Raw genomic sequence first — 18,077 nt, 5'->3', positions numbered from 1 at the left:
GAAATTCACTTTGAGTTAATTTCTGGCAAAAGGCAAAAAAATGGGCACCCTCTAGGGGGTGACACAGCTGTTTGAGCTAACGAAGTATTGAGACTAGTGGGCTATGATATTAGTTATGACCTTTGAATAAAGAGTCTTCTTGAAGTGTATTATTTGTATCCAAACCTGTTAAAACATCAAGGATTTGAACACATCCTCATAGAACATACACTTATTGTTAGATTAAGAAAAATGGTTGTCTCTTTGGTGCCATGCTTTCATTTGTTACTTCAGAAAATCATCTGTCAACACTGAAATATTCAAAACAAAGATCCAAAAATCATAGAAAATAACCAAATCAATACATCACGGTAGTCTAGCACGTAAGAACAACCTCTTAGCACATGTGAACTATCTTTTAGCGCATTAAAACTGAACTTTAGCATGTCAAGTCTTAATAGTAACGCTTTACCAAGAATCCAAAACCCACAGTCATAACTTAGCGCGTTTTAAGAACAGTCTAGCGTGTGGAAGCATCAGCTTAGTGCGTGGGAGTCAAACACTAACGCATAGGGTTTATCAGTTAGCACTTAGCAGGCCCATACTAGTGCATGACTTTTTGAGTAAAACAAAAAACAAAATTAAACAGTCTAAACTAGTTAGCACGTAGCCGGGGGCAACCTAGCGCGTGTGGTCTTTTCCTTAGTGCATTGAAAATTTTCTATAGCGCATCTTGTCTCTGCTTTGATCAAAACCAGAAAAAGGGGGCAAAACAATGATAAATTTTGAAAATTTTGAAAACATTTTTGAAGGCCTCCTTTCATCAGCTTCATTTTTGTCAAGACAAAATATCAAAAACAGAGTGTTGAAAGCTATTTCTAAGACAAATTTCTAGTCAAACAAAAGTTGTCAAGAATCCAAAACTGGTTGCACGATAAACATATCTATCCTATCAAAATTAGGAAACATCATCGCAAGTGATGAATATCTTCTTTATTATCTCACAGATTTTATCCCAAACACACTTGTTCAAAGCCTTAAGTTGTCAAATCAAGTTTCCATATCGGTAAACTTTATCCATATCATTTGACACGCTTTGTCATGAGGGGGCATCTAAACCTTCACTTTGATAAAGTAAAACTTGAGTCTTTGAAGCAAGATAAACTGAATCCAAAAAAATTCAAAAGGAAACCATTAATCACTTATGCATGACTAATCCTCATATTCTAAGAAGAAAGAATATTTATCGTAACACCATGTTGAAGAAACAACAACCAAGTTTTTCCAAATTTGTCAAAAGAAATAAATTTTTATACATCAATCGTCAACTCTTCAAATCTCATCGAACATTTCTTCATCACATCAAAATTTATATCCAGAACAAATCCAATGAATTTGACAATGAGCCTTTGAAGACTAGGGCATATTGTCAAAAATCCGCATTCAATCAAATCATAAACCGTGGAGGAAAGATCAATCCTGCATTCTTTCCCGACGAGTGCATCACTTACAACATACCCCAATTTGAACCACCAACCCCCGAGCAACACACCAAAGAGTATTTTGTCCCCTTTGTCACAGAAAGCTTCTACTAGATGCCTATTGTTACTCGTTCTCAACAAAACAAACAAAGCAAAATGCAATCAAAATCCAATATGAATCAGAGATTATCAAATCCTTTCGAGCATCTGAGTCTAGAGGACGCTGAAATTTCTGAAGAACTTCTTCAGGAATGCCAAGAGAGTGCTTCATTTCAAAAACTTGTAGAAAGACTCATGGAAAATGACAAGGAAAAATACCTACTCATGCTTACAAGCAAAGGGGTTAAACTTCCTGAAGACTTTGACACAGATATTTTTAGAACAAGATCTCAACATTACGAGTATCAAGAACGACAATGAGAAGGGGAAGCATGTGACCCTGAGCAAGATATTCCTGAACAAAACATACCAGAATGAAATACACCAAGGCAAAACATCCCTGAGTAACGCATCCCCGAGAAAAACATACCATTCCATAAACCATTTCAACCCAGGACTAATGCAAGGGAAGAAGTCTTCCCTCAGCAAAACAATGCGCCTTTGGTTGCCCTTACTCAACAAATGCAAATGTTACAAAGACAAATGCAAGACATGCAACAAGGGACAATAGTGCGATATTCACTAAATGAAATTTGTCCTTATCCTTTTGATAGAAGATTGCACATGGTCCCTTTTCCTCCAAACTCAAACGTTCCAAAATTTGACAAATATGATGGGAAAAGCGATCCTCATGATCATGTTTGAGAATTCTACACCATGAGTCTTGAATTTGCTCATGATGACACCTATCTAATGAGGTTATTCCCACAAAGTTTGGGAGGACAAACAATGGAATGGTTATCCAAAATCACACCTCTTATCAGATCATTTGATGAACTGGTCAAAAAATTCATCACTCAATATTCCTATAACATTCAACATGCTATCACCATGCTAGATGTCTGTAACACCAAACAGAAAAATAATGAAATATTCATGGTATTACTTCAACGTTGGTGACATATGGTTTCATGATATCCTTGAGATATTCCTGAAAAGGAGAAAATGGAAATTTTCATTGACAACTTGAATGGTAAGATGAGTTACAGGCTCAAGCTCCAATGCATACCATCTTTCACTAAACTGATTGAAAATGGCATTTAAGTAGAAGAAGCATGTGTCAAGAAAGGAATGCTCAAATTCTTCAAAGAAGGAATAGATTCATCAAACTACAATAACCAAAATAACAACAACTTAGACAAATCTAGATTCTGGACTCGAAACAAAAACAATGGAAACGAAGGAGGCAATGAATCACATGATCCAAAATCTAAAAAGTCAGTGCTCACATTATCAGGGAATCCCCAAGCTACCAAGAACCCCAAAGGTGCTAACCTAGACACTAACACATACGCATTGAATACCAATCAAGGTCAACACAACCCAAACAATACCAACAATGCTCAAAACAATTACACAAATCGAGGACCTAATAACAATTCACGAGGTAACACCAACAATTTCCAAAAATATGTCCACACACCACTGGGACAATCACTGGAGTCAGCATTCAGAGAAGGAATAGGTTCATCAAACTACAATAACCAAAATAACAACAACTTAGACAAATCTAGATTCTGGACTTGAAACAAAAACAATGGAAACGAAGGAGGCAATGAATCACATGATCCAAAATCTAAACAGTCAGTGCTCGCATTATCAGGGAATCCCCAAGCTACCAAGAACCCCAAAGGTGCTAACCTAGACAATAACACATACACACTGAATGCCAATCAAGGTCAACACAACCCAAACAATACCAACAATGCTCAAAACAATTACACAAATCGAGGACCTAATAACAATTCACGAGGTAACACCAACAATTTCCAAAAATATGTCTACACACCACTGAGACAATCACTGGAAGAAGCATGTGTCAAGAAAGGAATACTCAAATTCTTCAAATAAGGAATAGGTTCATTAAACTACAATAACCAAAATAACAACAACTTAGACAAATCTAGATTCTGGACTCAAAACAAAAACAATGGAAATGAAGGAGGCAATGAATCACATGATCCAAAATCTAAATAGTCAGTGCTTGCATTATCAAGGAATCCCCAAGCTACCAAGAACCCCAAAGGTGCTAACCTAGACACTAACACATATGCACTGAATACCAATCAAGGTCAACACAACCCAAACAATACCAACAATGCTCAAAACAATTACACAAATTGAGGACCTAATAACAATTCACGAGGTAACACCAACAATTTCCAAAAATATGTCTACACACCACCGGGACAATCACTGGAGTCAGCATTCAGAGAACTCCCAGCAAACAAAATTATCTATTTACTAGCTATCAGCAACTATGAATCACAAATCAAACCACCTTGGTGGAATGACTCGCACTTTTGTGATTTTCATCGCAACAAAGGTCATCAAACAAATGATTGCATGAGGCTGAAAAACATTGTTCAAGACATGATTGATAGAGGTGATTTAACGGTAGATGGTCTCAAGATAAATGGTGACCATGGGGCCTTTAAGAATCCTCTTCCAAACTACAACAAGGATGGAGCTTCCACCTCGAATGATACACGTGGAGCTCGTATCAATCACATCTACAATAACACCATCAATCATATATCAGCTGAAGACAATCAAGTCAATGTCATCACAATCCGAGATCAACATGATCATGAATCTATCGACATGACAACAAGAGCTCAAAAATATGTCTTGAAGGGACATACGTCAACAAAAAATGCTATACCCAAAATTCAAAATGACCTAGTCAGCCAACTGCGCAAAAATCCTGCTCAAATATCTATTCTGGAGTTGCTAAAACTTTTGTCAAAACACAAAGACATATTGGAGCAAGCATTATTAGAAACAAATGTACCTCAAGATCTAGATGCTGACAAATTCCAAGCCATGGTCACTCATATGAAAGGGCCTCATAATCTCACTTTTTGGAGCATGATAATATCTCACTAAGTCATCCACATAACACTCCTCTCCATATTGAAGTCATCGTCTATAAACACTGAGTGAAGCGAGTATTGATAGATGGAGGAGCTGAGCTTAATATATGTACTTTAAAACTTATCTGTGCATTAGGCTTCTCAGAAGAGTCTATTGATCCACACAAAAAGATTACTATAAAGGCATATGATGATGAAGAAAGATCCTCTAAAGGAACAATGGTGTTGTCAATTCAAGTTGGACCAATAGAAAGAGATACTATGTGCCAGGTCTTAGACATAGACCTCACCTACAATATCTTATTAGGTCAACCTGAGATACATGAAATGCAAGCAGTGCCTTCTACATATCACCAGTGTGTCAAATTCCCCTATAATGGACAGAAGGTTTCTTTATCTGTTGATCACAATTCATTTCAACATTGTAATGTAATGGGGGCAGCCCAGGACAGTTTGGTTCCGCATAATAGAGAGAAATAGAATCCCTCAGCACCAGATCTTCAACAAGAGAAGTCTAAATCATTGCCTGGAGATTTCAAGCAGAAAATGAAAATCAAAGAATGAGGCATGGGGGAATACTCTTTGGAACCCATGTGTTTGACCAGCTTACCCACATCACCTAGATCTCATGGATTACCTACAACATCAACACATCAAGCAACTCAGCCCATCACCAAGTTTGGTGGCATATTCATTCAACTTGGCACTTTAGCACATGAATCCGAGGAAAAGGATATCCCTAGTTGGCTATACAAAGATGAGGAAGAAGATAGAGCAGCTACTGTGGAAGTAGCTATACCCACACTCCTATATGGAAAAGGCTACTTAATCATGTAGCAAATGGGATATAATGGCAAAGGACCTATTGGTAAGCATCAAGAAGGTGTCACAAAACCATTGGGTCCTCCTTCACAATTTAGTAAAGACAAAAAAGGATTGGGCTTTAAATTCACTCTACTACCAAAGAAAATACCATGCAAATATCAAAAACCTCAGTGGAAAGCAAAGAAGAATCCTGGCAAGAAGCACTATTTGAGTTAGTAGAGACAATCCGTAAGGAATGTGAACATCAAGAAAAGAAGCAACATCAGGAGAAGCCCATCATTCACAAGAAGGCAACATCTATAGAAGTAGCTCATAATCATGAACAAATATCCAACAAAGCATAATCACCTTAGGACAACATCATTCCTCCCCGAGGAGAAATAGTCTACGAACAAATGCAAAAAATAGAAGCAGGATCTGACGCAGAATCAAAAAAAGCCACCAGAATAGTATCAATTATCAAAGATCTATTTTCGCCATTCAACATACCTATTTACAGCACTGAAAATATCTAGGATGATAACTCTAAGACTGATTCCAATGAATATGAATGGGGTAGCTTCTCAAATGCTACTGAAAATACTAGTTCTATATCCCTTTCTCAAGAAGAACATAGCACATAAATTAGACTACTTGAATTTGGACCACCGAATATCTATGATGCTAAGGAAAGCAAGCAGAAACATTATGAACAAATCTATACAGAGGATGATACCATCAAAGACCTCGATGGAATCCTAGACTTCTTTAACACTCAAACCAATCACAATGAAACCTCTATCCTGACACTTACAACAGCAGAACTTGATCCACCAAATGTTTCCTTACCATTTGTCTTTCTTAACCTCATTGATTGGGATGAACCCAAAATACATGATATACCGATTTTCCCAAATGATGAATCTATTATTCACTACCTATATACCGTTAATCTAGAAACAGGCTCTATGAGTGAACAAAGTAACAATGTCTGCAACCAAGGGAGTGCCAAATCTCTCAGTCGCAAAAATAAACCAAGTAAAGGATCTGATGTTGAAAACCAGACAATGGCAGCTCTAGATCATAAAAAAGTAAAAATAAAGGACACATATGAGGGTGAAAACCTTTTTAAGGCACCTAAAGATGGGAGACTTGACACTCTTCCTCAACATTTTCATGAGAAATCACCCATATTGATTGAGCCCACTCAATCAATCAACATTGGTACTACAGAAGCAGCCAAAAATATACACCTTGCAGAATCTTTGACAGAAGCAAAAAGATCAGAATTTGCCAAATTTTTTAAAGAAAAGCAAATCAACTTTGCTTGGGCATATGCAGATATGCCCCGAATTGATCCACAATTGATCATGCATCACTTATCTATGGCTCCAAGAGCTAAGCCAGTTAAGCAAAAACTGAGAAAAATGAATCCCCATGTGGCACTCATGGTCAAAGCTGCACTACAGAAACTATTAGATGTCAGATTCATCCGACCCATTAACTATGCAGAATGGATTTCCAACATCGTACCAGTTTCAAAACTAGATGGCAGTATCAAAATATGCACAAATTTTAGAGATGTCAATAATGCCTGTCCAAAGGATGACTTTCCTTTACCAAGTATTGACATCATTGTAGACCTCACAGTAGGCCATGCAATGCTATCACGAATGGATGGTTTCTCAGGCTATAACCAAATCAAGATTGCTCCAGAGGATAAAGATAAAATAGCATTCAACTATCCTTGGGGAACGTATTGTTGGAAAGTTATGCCTTTTGGCTTAAAGAATGCAGGGGCAACTTATCAAAGAGCCATGCCAACAATATTTCATGACATGATGCATACCTTCATGGAAGACTATGTGGATGATTTACTAGCTAAATCCTTCACCAAAGCGGAACACCTAAGCATCTTAGCAAAGATTTTTGATCGATTGGAGAAATTCCAAGTCAGGATCAACCCTAAGAAGTGTGTCTTCGGGGTTACATCAAGCAAGTTACTAGGCTACATAGTCTCAGCTAACGGAATTGAAGTGGATCCAGCAAAGGTACAAGCCATTATGGAGATGCTGCCACCAAAGAACATCAACCAACTTAGATCTCTACAAGGATGGCTCCAATCAATCAGGCGATTCATCACTCAACTAGCAGATAAAAGTCTCCCATTTAAACATTTACTACATAAAAATGTACCATTCAGATGGGAAGCCAAGTGTGTCGAATCCTTCTATCAAATCAAGCAATATCTGATGAACCCATCAGTTTTGGTACCACCGATAGTAGGAAAGACACTTATTCTCTACATTTCAACAATAGATAAATCTATGGGGGCACTGTTAGCACAAGAAGATCAACAAGGAAAGGAACAAGCAATATACTACATCAGTAGGACCTTGAATGGCTATGAGCTAAATTACATCTCTATTGAGAAAGCCTGTTTAGTTGTGGTTTTCGCCTCTCAAAAATTTTTCCACTACATGCTAGCTCACACAATTAAGTTAGTTGCAAAAATTGATCCTCTCATATATTTACTCAGCAAAGCAACTCTTACAGGTCGATTGGCTAAATGGGTCATGATTCTCAGTGAATTTGATATCCACTATACGGAGCGAAGAGCTATCAAGGGACAAGTAATAGCAGATCAACTAGCAGAAGCACCACTACCAGGAAAAAAAACTATGGAGATTGAATTTCCAGATAGGGATGTTCTTTCTATCTCTACCAAACAATGGACCCTATACTTTGATGGATCCTACACACAACATGGTTGAGGTGTTGGCATTCTATTCATCACTCCTAAAGGACACACTATACCAAGATCATATAGGCTTATGTTCCCATGCACAAATAATGTGGTTGAATATGAGGCATTAGTTATAGGCATCAAAATGGTCATAGAATGGAAAATGATAGAGTTAAAGGTCTACGGAGACTCACAATTAGTTGTCAATCAAATCAACAATGACTATTAGACCAAGGATGATAAACTACTACCCTACAAGCGAATGGTGGATGACTTCAAGCAATATTTTGCACACATCACCTTCAAGCAAATACCAAGGTTGAACAACAGAGCAACCGATGCCATGGCTACTATCGTTTCACTACTGCAAATTCTAGACTGATAGAGTCGTTACAAGTTTCTGGTAGAGCAACTGTTCTCCCCAGCCTATGGCCACTCGGAATCCCAGGTTATCTACGCCTTAACTGGTTCAGACTCCCCCTTATATGGAACGATATATGAGTATCTTAAGACCAATATCCTACCCATTGACTTGTCCTGAAACCAAAAACGTAACTTTATCCAACAAGCCGCCCGTTATACCCTTACTGCTGATACTTTGTACCATCGAGGTCAAGATGGTACTCTTCTTCGTTGCCTTGATCATAATGAATATGACTCTGCTTTACACGAGCTTCACGAAGGTATCTATGGCACACATTCTAGTGGTACTACTCTTGCTAAAAAGCTTCTAAGGATGGGATACTACCGGCCTACAATGGAAAAATATTCTTATCACTTTGCAAAAAAGTGTCCTAAATGCCAGATCCATGGCAATCTTATACATGCACCAGCACAGGAACTACAACCATTCACAACATCCTGGCCCTTTTGTCAGTGGGGACTAGACTTAGTTGGCAAAATTCATCCTTCATCTTCAAATGGACACAAGTTCATTATAACTGAAAGAGAGTACTTTACCAAGTGGATTGAAGCAGTCCTCATGACCACAGTGACTAGGAAACAAATTGCCTCTTTTATCCTTAATTATCTAATCTGCAAATATGGCATACCGAGTTCCATCATCACTGATAATGGATGACCTTTCAAAAACCAAGATGTCCTAGAACTATGTAAAAAATTCAAAATCCAACATCATTTCTCTACACCATACTACCCACAGGGGAATGGTCAGGCAAAAGCATCCAACAAGACAATATTGAAAATCCTAAAGAAAATAGTGAATGATGCAGGCAAAGATTGGCATGTGCAGCTTAATCCAGCACTTTGGGCATACAGAACTACCATCTGCACACCTACAGGAGCAACACCATACTCATTGGTATATGGATCAGAAGCTATTTTACCCCTGGAGGTAGAAATTCCATCTCTCAGAGTCTCTCTAAAAGGCTTAATCCCAGATGAAGAGTATCAAGTTAACCGACTGCAAGAACTTGAACTATTAGATGAAAGACGCCAGCATGCTTATACTCATCTCAAAGGATATCAGCAATGCCTGCGCAGAAGCTACAACCACAAAGTCATTCCCCAGATTTTTTATGTTGGTAACCTAGTACTCAAGGAAAATCCTAGAAATCAGCAAGATTGAGAAAAGAAAGGGAAAATTGAACCTAACTGGTTAGGTCCCTATCTCATCATATTAGTCTATGGATCAGGTGCTTATCAGCTAACAACTTCAGAAGGAGATGTGCTCGACGAACCAACTAGCAACATCCATCTGAAGAAATACTACACTTGAGTAGTCTAATGCACGGAAAAAGTCAAAAAAATCAAAAAAATAAAGAAAAAGCAAATAAAAGGGTACAATAAAAGCAACTGGTAAAAACTTGGTAACAAGCGCTATTGTGAAAGAATAGCTCCTCTATCTATATCCATATTCTTATCTCCACAGTAAAGCACTATTGGCCATCGCCCAACATTTTATCATAAATATCCATTCAGGACATACTTAGCGTAGTCACTATCCTGATTTATCCATCTAGCCTTTCACCACATCTCACCGTGGCTTAGTAATCACTGTACATACCCGCATCAAGAGGTACACTTAGCTAGGGTCAATAACCATCTAAAACTTGCAGCATGTTCAAACCACCAAAACTATTTGCAAAACTCAGAACATCATATCCAACAACCAAAGGCTCATGCAAATCACAAAGCAAAACATTGATCGATCAAACAAGGAATCACAAAAGAAATACGATGGATCATTTTTTGAAGTATCACATGTTGTATTTTGCATAAAGTTTTGACTATTCTTGCATTTAAATTTTTTGAATTATTGGATTCTCTATATTTTCTCCACAATGCTTCAAAGCTAGAGAAACATCAGGAAACTCCAATATTTCGTTAGTTTTATGTCTGTGAGGCGATCATTTGTACTATGTAAATACTTGTCTGGAGACGTGATTCACAACACATCACTGAAGACATGATTCCACTTTATGCATATAAATGGTTTAATCTTGTCTGTTTATATGCAATCTGCACTCAGGCCGTCCTGGTTCAATTATACCTTAACGCTTGTGCTATCTTGCAAAATCAAACATCATGTAAATTTTTCTCAGGTCATCATGGTTCAATTATACCATTATGCTTGTATAAATTTTCAACATATCCCAAGATCAAACAAGGCTCAATGATGATATATATATTGAAAGCAAATAACATGTGGCTATATCGGATGACAAATGCAGAATGAGGATGCTCAAAAACAATTAGTTGCATATCATTTTACAATTAGTTGCATATCATTTTACACTTAGTTGCATATCATTTTACAATTAGTTGCATATCATTTTACACTTGGTTACATATCATTTTACACTTAGTTGCATATTGTTTTACAAAGAGTTGCATATCAAGATACATCTCACAGCATATCATATCATACATCTCATTTTTAAGATACATCTCATAACATCATGCATTCACATCACATACATCTATCTAAGCATTGCATCATCATAGAATAAGCACAAGCATATAAAAAGCATAAATCCATAACACATCACATGATCAAAGAAAATGGTGTCATATGTATATATATATATATATATATCAACAAATGATCAATATACAATATCTGTCATGTCTATGCCCAGTACAACAAAAATAATGATAAAAAATACAATGGACATAATGTCTCTCAAGAGTGACTATCTCCTGAGGGAGATAGTCTCAACGCAGATGTCCCAGCCCCTAGATCTCCAGGCGGATCCTATCTATGAGGCCCCGTCTCACCTCTTCTCTCTGACCGTGAACCAGTCTCTCAAGATCAACTTGATTTTGACTGCATGAAACTCTGCACTCGGCACTCCCTAGGCACCACATCCTCATAATGGCGCCAGTAGTACTCCACCTCCTTGGCTCTCAAAGCCAGCTCTCTCAAGGTTTCTCTCATCAGACCACCTATTTTCGCTCTCTACAAACTCCCTACTAGCTCCTCAACTCGACCTAGCCGCTCCAAAATAGTATCCCGCTCTATGGTCAGCTATGTAATCTAGCACTGTTGCGACAATAATTGTGCCTATAGCTACTACACTATCAACTGTAGGGTCCTAATCTGAGCATCCTCTTGATGCATCAAAACTTGGATCTGAAGAGGTACCTAGGAAGATGCACTCCACATCCTTCCCCTGTCCTCGGTGTTGGTGGAGGTAACACATCAGTCCTCCTCCTTTGAGTTGGTCATCTCAACTCATCAGTCCCTCCCACTACTACTATCACCTCTCCTACTCTCCCCTCACCCCCTGCTCCAATCACCAAACTTCCTCTCCCTCTATCCATCACAGCTCGTCGAACTTCTCTCTCCACCCATACCCATCTATCACCACCATCTCTACCTCTGTCTCCTCTCCTCCCCTAATCTTTTCTCCCTCGTCATCCTCCTCCACCTCCTCCATCATCTCCCTCATCCCCATCTCCACCTCCCTCATCCTCATCATCATCAAAAGTGGGCCACATCTCCACTGGATCTGATATCCTTGCCATGACACGAGCTCCAAACAATCGGGCAAACTCATCCATCATACCAGCATCTAGTATCTCAGGGGCGTAGTCCCATATCTAGCCCACTAACTACACAAACTCCTCTAAGACCACCGCACTGTCAATAGTCAGACCCCAATATGGTATATCCTACCTTTGGTGCACATACAAATAGGACCCCTATGGTATCCCCTGCTGACGACCATACTGCTACAAAACTCTAGTAACCAAAAATCTCTTAATCACAAACGAGGTCCTCCCTATGAAAAATCGGGTCATGAAGACATATGGCATCTCCAGCCCATCCTCAGCCCAAACCTCACAACCTATATATGGCCGCCAAATGACCATATCAATGTCATCTAGTACCCTCCTCCACCACTCAAGTTTGCCCAGCTTCTGCTAGACAACTAACCCCCTGTATCCATATACGTATGCACACCCAACAGGCCAATCTCTATCCACCAATGGCCTAGCTACAGGAATGTGCTCCCAACACCATACCTGTAGAAGTGTCACGCTAGCTGACAAACTATCGTAACCTAGGTATACTACCTCATGCAAGTCCCTGTACAAGTGGGCTAGCATAGCTGATCCCCATGCGAACCTGTGACCTTGTGTCACCATCTCCTCCAGCACCAATCCCCTTCCTACCGATAGTCCCTTCGACCTACGGTCGAGACATAGGAAACCACCTATAAAGGTCAACTTGTAAAGGTCAGAGAAAATCATGATCGACAGCTTGTAGAGGTGAGAGCAGAATGAGATGCTCTTAAGCAAGAGGTCTTGCATCAGACAAGTCATGTAGCTTATTATGTTGCAGCTTATAGTGTAGCGGTCCCAGTAGCATAGCGGGTTGTTCCATATTCTCAGTATATGGCTTGATCAGAGGGAGCTAGGGCATCCAGATAGGACGTCAGTCAGCAGGAACCACCTTCTCCACCCCACAATCAGGGAGAGGTAGAGAGCTAGATTTGTTATATCCCCTAGATTTTGTTATATACCTCATTTTTGTAGCCTATACGATTCTTGCTTCGATGAGACATTGTATTTGATAGTTGATATCATTTATACTCTTAGACACTGAGATTATGAGAAGATATAGGAGCTCTTGATTTGATTTCATCGTACTTGTGTTTATTTATTATGAGATGTCTATTTATATGCTTTATTCTATATGTATGCATATCTTTTCAGTATGGATGTATGTAATGGAGATGAATATGGATGTTTTTTCTTTCTTTTTTCACATGCAAATAAATGATGAAAATGAGTAATGAGTAATGCAAATATTTATTTTTCATGCAATAATATGAATACAAATAAATATATAATGAAATGTATGGATCTATGTAAGATGCTCATGTATGCAACTAACATCTCAATACACAAGTACTCGATTGAAGAAACGATGATGAAAAAGAGACCACCTAGCTGAGAAATGATGATTTCTTCAGACTCTCATTCAAAAGATAAATAGATCATTGTTATCACACTAAAATCACTTTAAATACATAAAATTTAGAATGAATGAAACCTATACGTAGTAACTGGATTTGGTATGCTTAATTTTCATCACTGAGCATTTTACAAACATAACAGGCAAAACAGAGCTCCTTCCTTTTCATATGCAATATTAATTATCTTGTCTGCAATGACCCTTTTTCGTTCATATCCTTCGACAGATTACATATGCATCTAGATTGTACATTAAATAAATTCCCTCAAAACAAACAAAGAAGTGACTCCAACCTCCCTATAGCATACAAATAAGTGGATTTGAGGTATGTGTGGCAATTTAACCTTGATGTGAAAGCACTTATCATAGACACCCAGCTGATTAGATGTTTCTAGATCATCAAAATCATTCCTACAAACAGAAAACAAAGAAAAGTATTATGCCCCCAATCCTTGCTCCTCTTAGTCAAGATAGACTTCCTTGAGATACTTAGAGGGAATAATAATTGAAAACCAATTTAAAAGACAACACACAAAGAAAATGTCAATCACATCTCAAACAGTTTAGTGATTGTTTTCAGTAGTCTTGTTTTGCTTGTTTACTCAGTGATAAAACTCTTTAGTAGTTTGGAGATAGGTGACTGACTCGGATTGGATGATCGGGTACTACCGACATAAAGATGACTTGGTTGAATTACTTAGGACATGTAGATTGATCAATCGATTACCCTAATACTAGGACATTGATCAGTTTCAAGCCATGAGGGCTCCAAAAGAACCAGATGTCACAAAAGCGACTAAAAGATATGTACAAGTGAAAGCAAAGATGCAAAAAAGAAGGAATGAAAATGGGAAATGCCAAATTTGCGTTGATAGATGGGGCGCTTGAGTACAAGAGGCACCTATTTACCAATTTTTCACCTGCTTGGCAAAGATCCTTTCTTTTTTTTTTACCAAGGTTCCTGTTTACCAAGTTTTCATCAAGGCATTTGATTTTTTTATTTTTTATTTTTTATTTTTTATTTTTATTTTCTTTTGTTATATAGGTTGTTGGAGCAGAGAATACTAAGTTAAGAATTTCTTCAAGTGGATGGTGTTGATCGGTTCATAGAGTTGTATTGGCATTATGGATGAATTGATTATGTGTTGCATTGATGTTTTGTCATTTATGTCAACACTAGCTGTTATGGTTTTGGTTACTAGTAGAAGATCTAGTGTTACCGGCAAAAGGAACTATCTGTTGGACACTTCCGACATGTTTGGATCAATGGAGTATGTTTGATTTTATGTGTTACATGTTCTTGGAGTATGTTTTGGTCAGTTGGTATTGACTTGGTGATCGATGCTATCATACACTCTTGTAAACCCTTACCGACATGGGTTTAAGGTTTTACCCACAGAGCTTTTATTGAGAATCTTGGACACTAGATGCATAAGTGGTGTTGGTGTGGCTTCTAGATGGTTTTCAAGATGCTGAAGATGTTCTTTGATCCTGCCTCAACTAATTGAAGACATCGCTTTGGCATGGTGGACCCAGATTAGCTCTGGTACCTATCTAGGTTATGGACTGGTATCATGTTAACATGTTCTCTACACATTACCGAGATGATTTATGGATTGGTTATTGTTGTTTTGGTCTCAAGATGACATGGCATATCATTGTAATATGGATGTATATAATGATCATATTGTAATATCTTTTAGGTATCTGACCTAATTGGGTTAGGCCTTAGGGTTGGTATAAATTGATGTAACATCTCATTGTAGATCATGGTATGGAATGGAAATGTAATATCATATGTGAAGGAGTTTTGGTCGATCATTGAGGATCAAATTGGGTTTAAAGAAGAGGTCAAACGCCTCCAGTATTGAGCTTAACCAGGACTGTAATCAGGCATGGTAGATGCTATCTCTTACAATTCATTCTTTTGGATTGTTGTCCAATTATCTCGAGGTGGTTATAACCTCTCTATAGTTAGTGAGACTCTTTTGTAATGAGAAATACCCTCTATGCAGTGTGCCTTCCTGCATGTGCAGGCCCCTCATTATATCATATACTTTCTAAAGAAGTATCATCTGACTGTGGGTAGGCTTCCCACTGTGGTTTTTCCCTTTACGAGTTTTTCACATACAAATCATGGTGTTATGTGGTATGGTTGCATTGTGTTAATTCTCTGTTTCATTCTTAAGTTTTATTTCTTACCAGTATTTGTTTCTTCTATTCCGGTATTCAATGTTTATGTGCTCCGGTTCAAGGTTATCAAGTGGTTTGATTAACATAATCTGTTAACAACTGATTCACCCTCCCCCCTCTCAGTTGTTCATTAGTTATCCTAACAATTGGTATCAAATCCTTGGTCCTCTTTTGTAGAAGCTTAACTGCTTGAGGAAGATCCAATGGCAACTAGAACTTCAAATCCACCAACACCTATTTTTCAAAAGAGATTTCCCTAAGCTTGATGGAACTAATTATGGGATATGGAAAATCTGAATGTAGGCTCATCTTAGATGTATTGGCAAGGATATTTGGGAGATCAGTGAGAAAGGATATACACCTTATGATCTGGCATCTGGAAATCCTGCTCTTGCAGACTTGGACAAAAATATTGAAAATGATTGTAGAGCTATAGAAGTCATCTTGTGTGCACTTATTGGTCAGCAAATCATGGGATTGACTGATAAATCATCGGCAAATATTATGTGGGATAAATTGAAAACTCTGAATTAAGGTGATCCTACTGTCAAAATTGCTAAACTTGATGGTTACCAGGTAAGGTATAAAAACTTGAAGATGGAAGATAATGAAAGAATTGTTGTATTTATGGAAAGAGTAAATGAGATTGTTATGGGAATTAAATGTTGTGGAGGATCTCCGAGTGAAGATGAAATACTTTCCAAAGTATTGAGAGCCCTTCCACCGGCTTACAAGATGAAGGCAACTGCAATTAATGAGTTGAGAACAATGGCAAACACTTCAGTGAACAGAGACATTTTGATTGGGAAATTATTTGCTTTTGACCTTGAAGAATTTGGACCTTCTGGAGCTGCAAAATTTGACCCTACTTTTCATGCATCATCATCTACCAAAAAAATTGATTGGAAAGCCTTATATGCAAAACAATTGGAAGATATGAGGAAAGAGGATGAATAATTTGAGCAACTTGAAGCCTTATTTGCTAGAAGAATACCTAAAGGACCGGCAGGAAGTAAGTATGAAGGAAAAGAACCTTTTAAATGTTTTGCATGTAATAAGATTGGTCATTTTGCATCTAGATGTCCTGAAACGAATGCAAGATTTGAAGAAAGAGTTAATAAATCATTTAAGCCTAATCAGAACAGATATAGATTCAAGAAAAGTAAACAATTCTACATAGCGGATGAGGAAGGAGTAAATGATGACTCTGAGGATGAACTAACAATAGACTCTATTAGTGGATTTGGCAATGGAAAGGAATAGGTGTTCTATGCTTTAAAGGAATATGAACCGAAACTGGCTATCATGAATGAAGAAAAGGCCCAGGAAGAAAAAATTGAAGACAAGGATGAATGGGTGATTGATAGTGTATGCTCACATCATATGACTGGAGATAAGAGAAAAATTTTGTCCCTGCAAGAATACAATGGCAGTCAAGTCAGATTTGGAGATGACAAAGCATGTATGATCAAAGGTAGAGGTATTATTTCTCTGGATGGCAAGCATAATATTGATAATGTCTATTATGTAGAAGGTTTAAAGAATAATCTTTGAAGTGTTGGTCAATTGGTGGACAAGGGTTTCCAACTTCATTTTAAAGATAGAAAATGCAAAATCATTAACAAAAATGGTTTGGAGATTGCAACCGGTATTCAGATTAGAGGTAATATCTTTCACTTCAACACTGGTAATAAGACATGTTTGATTTCTTATATTGATGATAGTTGGTTATGGCATAAGAGGTTGTGTCATGTTAATTTTGATTGTATTGTTAAGATCAGTTCAACTAAGGCACTTAGAGATATACCTAAGATTATGAAGCCTCATAATCCAGTATGTAAGGAATGTCAATTGGGAAAGCAAGTTAGAACTTGTTTTAAGAGCATACATTATAAATCTAATGATGTACTTGGTTTAATTCACACTGAATTATGTGGTCCAACAAGGACTAGAAGCTTTCAAGGTGATAGGTATTTTATGTTGATTATTGATGACTATTATAGAATAATGTGGGTGACTTTTCTTAGGGAGAAGTCTAAAGCCTTTGAGAAATTCAAGATCTTTAAAGAAAAAGTAGAAACAAAAACTGGATTGAAAATCAAATGTCTAAGATCAGATCAAGGCAGTGAGTTCACTTCTCATGAATTTAACAGTTATTGTGAGACAAATGGAATTAGGAGACAATTATCTATACCTCGGACTCCTCAATAGAATGGAGTAGTGAGACAAATGGAATAGAACAATTTTGGATGCAACAAGATCCATGATGATGGAAGCCAAATTGCCTCACATCGACTGGAGAGAAGCAGTGAGTACAACAGTCTACACATTTAACAGAGTTCACATCAATGGTGAAACCGATAAGACCCCTTATGAATTGTGGTTTGGACATG

Source organism: Cryptomeria japonica, chromosome 6, assembly GCF_030272615.1.
Source record: "Cryptomeria japonica chromosome 6, Sugi_1.0, whole genome shotgun sequence".
Lineage (NCBI taxonomy): Eukaryota > Viridiplantae > Streptophyta > Pinopsida > Cupressales > Cupressaceae > Cryptomeria > Cryptomeria japonica.
This window is presented reverse-complemented; position numbering follows the sequence as displayed.